The 5,536-nt window shown below is 41.4% G+C and overlaps 1 long non-coding RNA gene across 1 annotated transcript in view; it reads left to right on the top strand.

The window, feature by feature from the left end:
* Positions 1-3,935: 3,935 nt before the first annotated feature.
* Positions 3,936-5,536, top strand: part of LOC106726696 — a 17,449-nt gene continuing 15,848 nt past the window's right edge. Inside the window, exon 1 of the long non-coding RNA XR_001362782.1 lies at positions 3,936-3,953. This is a non-coding gene — a long non-coding RNA (uncharacterized LOC106726696). The remainder of the gene's footprint in view (positions 3,954-5,536) is intronic.

The following is a 5,536-nucleotide window of genomic DNA, read 5'->3' as shown; positions in this document are numbered from 1 at the left end:
AGCCTGTGGGTGACTTTCATGTCAGGGACCAGCATGTTTACTAGAGTTTCTAAGGTTCAAGACAGAATATTTCTTGAAATCGCTGTGATCCTGTTCCTTGAAGGTGCAGTGAAAATGAATGTGAACACTGCTGATGGCTTGGTCCCTGTGGACGCATGCCCTTTCAGGCCTGCATGTCTTCTCAGATTCTGGTGCAAAGACCATCCTGAGGCAACTTGCAGCCTCAAACGCATATAAGAAGTCACGTTAGATGCTGCTGTGGATGCCAAGTCAGAAGGAAGGCAGGGAAACTGGAGGCCTTTATGTGGAGGACTTTAGCCTGATAAGGAAAGAAATTGGAAGATTTGAAAATAAGGTAAGGATCGACAATGTGAGCAAAATGACAGGATCAGCTAGTTACAGTTAGATGATGGCAAAATAAAACTTGTGCCCAACAAATTTAAAGAGGCAAGGAAGACATTCTTCAGAACCCTGCAATAGTGCAGTGAGATGAAACTGAACACCCCTGAAAGAAAAGGCTGGAGAGATTTTAAGAAAGAAGAAGGAATTATAGGCATGTGTGTTTGAAATGGACTTTACAGATAGGAAATATAAACCATCTCCTGAAGACCTGGCAGGAGGTCTTTTCCCATCTTTGTTATAAATGTGCCCAGCCAAATTAGGCTCCTACTCTCCCTCAGAGACTGGGAAACAGGGATACCAGGAGGATTAAATTTCAAACGGATGGGGCCAGGTCCTTTAGACAGTTATTCTCTGGGTCATTACACTGGTAAGAAGCATTTGAGGAGACTTATGTATATTTCAAAAGTGCAGAGAAAGAACCTGCAATTACAAATTACATTTATAAAATAAATGGTCTAAGGATGGAAGACAAAGGCATTTTGTCAGGAAGAAACTGTAAAGGTTAGTGACTCTGAGGGAACGTTAAGGCCTCTAGTTCAGAACAAAACTGGTTTCTGCACAGTGGAGGGAAACACAACTAAATCTCTTTTAGCCAAGGCCCAGTTGGCATCTTAATCATTTCCAGCAATTTATAAAGAGGTGCAATTTCCCAGCAATGTATAAACAGATGCAAAGTGGCTGAGAGTTCCTGAACTCAGCCAGGATGTGATCTCCAAGAATGCTGTGCTTCTAGAATTCTCCATGGAGACATTACATTGCACTCTACAGTCACCTTCATTTTGACCACAGGTCACCTCCATGGAAGAAGAGTATTCTCCATCCTACAACATGGCTGGTGTCACTGGATTTGGCCTGATTAGTGACCTAAGTGCAGAGGAACTGACATTTACCACATAGTTTACTCTGATGCAGCTTTTTCTATGAAACCGAAGATGGGAGTTCTAACAGCCTACTGAGGTTAGGAAGCCTCACCCTCTAGCTTTGGGTAATGCCCTCATCTCCAACAGATTTCAAAAAACCTGCAGTTCAAATTTAGCTCCATGAAAGGTGAGGTCATTTCTAATTCTGTGGGCATCAGTTTGAACTAGGACATTTGAGCCAAAGCCTTGGTTGTGTTACTAAGGTTTCCAATTATACCCTATTAACAAGGAAGACAGAGTCCTATTTACTTTATGCAAATAAGTCTATAGCCATATAAATAAGAACACTCAAAAAGACTTAAGATTTTTTTTTTAAATAAGTCAAATAGGGAGAAAAAAAAAGATCAGTGTTGTTACCCACATGGGTGTCCTCCTGTCCATTCCCTTTGCCAACGATAGTGGCTGGGCATCCACTACATGTCCCCCTGGAGGAAGGACAGAGCTTGCATTTATGCAAACTCATCACGTGCACCCAGGTTAACCACACAGCCACTGCCATTCTCTTGAAAGACTCAGTTTACCCTCCACTGTGGAGATGGAACAACTTAGACCACACAGAGGTGGGATCTGGTATAGACTATCACCTTAAGTCAACAATAATGATAATGTCAGCTCTCTTTTTTGAGCATTTATTGACTCAATGCAAATCTTCTAAGGGCTTTCCACCCTCACAACAAATCTATTTAAAGGGCACAAAAGATTATTCAGAGTTTATTAACATATAGGAAAGGAGGAGGGTCACTAATATTTTACATCCAGCTCAACCGGCACACTTTGAGCGGAACTGATGGGGTTGGACACTTCACACTGGAAATTCCCAGCATCCTCCCTCCTGACGGGGTCTATCTTGAGGGTACTGTCATTTGAGGACAGCTTCATCCGCTCCATCAGCTGTAGATTCATGCCATTGAAGAACCACTGGGTGGAGACTGCATTTGTGTAGCAGGTCAGGAACAGGGAATCCTTAAGCTCCATGACTGTTGCGTTGCTGGCTAGGAGGGTGGTCACTCTCCCTGGCTCTGTGAAGAAATAGAGGGCATGGTTAATTGACAGTGGGCTTGGGACCTGGGCCATGCTTGCTCCTCAGATATTTTAGCCTCTCAGAGTCTACTGTGAGCTCTGTAAGGTCACCAGACGGTGGTTCTGTTCTCCGCAGAAGGACAATTGTGTTTGTTCTGGAGACGATGTGTGGGGAAAGTGTTGCAACTCTTCTCTGAACCCAGATCACCCCTGACCTGTTCCCATAGAGATCTTTGTAGTATCAACACAGGGAACACTTTCGCAGCCCACGTGTCTTATAACCTCACTGTAAGGTGGAGTTTTCCTCTCATGAGCTTTTACTGACCCTTTCCTACAAGTTCTTTTGACTTAAAAATTCCATGTATGTTGGAAAAGGCAATCTTACCACTTCTGCCCACTACTGGGGCCAATGGGACTTTGCAGAAAGTGAACGGGCATTTAACTGTTGTTAAATAACTCATTAGGCAATAAAGATGGCCCAACACAGTCTTCGTGACCTTGGATCTGGGTAAGTTCCATCTATAGGATTCCTCAGTCTGAACAGGACTTTATTTACAGACCTGCTGATTGCATATAATGGTAAAATAAATCACTAAAGAGAAGTGGTTATGATTTTAACAAAAGACAGGAACTTTAGGAATAGGAGGAAATTACTTAATATGGTACAGACCACAAAGGAAATTCGACAGCTAACACATTACTCCATGGAGAACCTCTGAAAACAGTACTAAGTTCATGAATAAGACAAGGATGCTGTTTTCCCCCTAATTCAACTAGTCCGGAAAATCAAGCAAGAAGATGAGATAAAAGATATCTTATTTACAGAGGAATAAGAAAATATCATTTTAAAAAAGACAACATAATCTTATTGTAGAACACCCTGAATATTTCACCACATACATACCTAAAACAACTATTATAACTAATATAAAAAATGAAGTTGCCAGAGACAAAATCAACACTCAGCATCATTTCCATTCTTTAAACAAAAATGAACAATCCTCAAATAAAATAAATAAAACAGTTCCATTTACAGAGGCATCAAGAAGACTAGATACTTAGGGTTAAACATAATAAGGTGGAAGATGAATACACTGAAAACTGCCAAACATTTCTGAAAGTAAAGAAGAAACAAATAACTGGAAGACATCCATGTTCATTGATTCCAAGACCACCAAATATCTACATATTTGAAACAGTCCCTATCAAAATCATACTTACATTTTTTCAGAAATAAAATATATCCACCACAGACTTTATGTGGAATTTCGAAGGATCCCAAATGTTTACAACAATCTTAAAAATGATACATTGAAATTGGAGGTCTGACAGTTACGAATTTCAAATCCTACTACAAAGAAAAAGTAACCAAAATAGTTACACTGGCTTAATGACTTCTATTTGTCAAAAGACACAATCAAATGGTTTTTAAAAAGGAGCCAAGACTGTTCAATGGAGAGAGGACAGTCTTTTTAACAAATGCCGTTGAACAGCAATATTTACATACACAACAATTCAGTCAAAATGGATTGAATCCTAAAGCTAAGAACTAAAATTATAAAATTCTTAGAAGAAAACATAGGGGTAAGCAGTATGGCATTGGATTTGGCAGTGATTTCTTGAATATGAAACTAGAAACTCAGGCAAGAAAAGATTAGATGATTTAGATTTTTGACAAAACGAAAACTTCTGTTCATCCAAGGACACAATCAACAGAGTGAAAGGTGATCTGTGGAATGGGAGAAAATCCTTTGCAAATCATTAATAGGATGAGGGGTTAATATCCAGAATATATAAAGATCTCCTACACTCAACAACAGCAACACCAAATAAGCTGATTTAAAAACGGGCAAACCTCATGAATACACATTTCTCCTGAGGAGATATACAAATGGTCAATAAGATTGGAAAAGATTCTCAACATCACTATCATTAGAAAAATATAAATCAAATCTCTCAAAGTTGATGCTTGTGATATTGAGTGTGGGTAACTCCACTGAGCAGGTAACAGCAGGAAACTGCCCTGTGGGACACTTGAGTCCTCCAAGCGTTCTTCAATCAGAGTTGGCACCTCTCACCTCTCAGCCAACTTAAAGGAATAAGGCAGGTCTATGTATCACAAGACAAATGCCTGGGGCTCTGAGCCCTCAGAGAACTAAATCCTCTAAAGCCTTCTGCAATCAGAGTTGGCACCTCTCACCTCTCTGTCAACTTAAAGGAATAAGGCAGGTCTATTTATCACAAGACAAATGCCTGGGGCTCTGAGCCCTCAGAGAACTTAAATCCTCTATGTCTGGGAGAAAGCACAGCCTTTCTCAGGAGCCAAGACTGTTCAATGGAGAAAGGACAGTCTTTTCAACCAAGGAAGGGAACCATTCAATCGATTAGCCACATTTGGTTGTGGAAAAACAGAGAACCGAGAGTTAGAGACACCCCTCTCCCCTAATCCTCCCACACCTCTCCTAGTTCTTCACTGACCAGCTGACTGCAATTTTTTCTAGCTGCACAGACCTTCATTGCCCAGCCGAGGTTTGTTTCTAAGGGCCACCATTTCCTAGGATATCTTAGAGACTCATATTGGAGCACAAATAAAACAGGGGACCAGGATCAAAACTGTGGTCACTTGACTACTCAGGCCCCGGGGCCAAGAGCAGGGTCAGGCTTTCCCAGGTGAGTGTGACTGACATGAGCCAGTGAGCCAATAAATGATAGAGCAGAGCCCAAAGAATGAGCCAGGAAGGAGAGAAGGGACAGACAGGATCTGATTGTGGCAGCAGAACCATATGCTTTGCCCTTGGTCATTAAAGTCATTCTCTCTCTGCGGAGGGCAGGTGAGGCTTGTGCAGATGCAGAAGGGGTGATGAATGGCAAGAGGGGAGCATGGATTGCTGACATTCGGACCCTTGTGGACCATTTGTGTTTGGTGGTTATGAGATAGAAATTTGGAAAGACCTTAAAATTCCCCTATATGCAAAAATTACTATTAATACCCCAGGGCTGAAGAGCAAAAACAAGAAGGACTATTTCTCTAGAGAACAGTAAAGGGTCTGAAACATGGGTCTCAACCCCATGGAGTGACAGGGAGCCTTTCCCATGTGGCCAGAATTCCAAGGACTCTGCATCCAGGTTTCAGCCTCTGAAGAGGTTTTAGCTCCTTCCTTCCTTCAGTAGCCATTTATTTCTTCCTAATTCAT

Source organism: Myotis brandtii, unplaced genomic scaffold (assembly GCF_000412655.1).
Source record: "Myotis brandtii unplaced genomic scaffold, ASM41265v1 scaffold3043, whole genome shotgun sequence".
Lineage (NCBI taxonomy): Eukaryota > Metazoa > Chordata > Mammalia > Chiroptera > Vespertilionidae > Myotis > Myotis brandtii.
The sequence above is the reverse complement of the archived record's forward strand: the minus strand, read 5'-3'. Positions and strand labels throughout refer to the sequence as shown.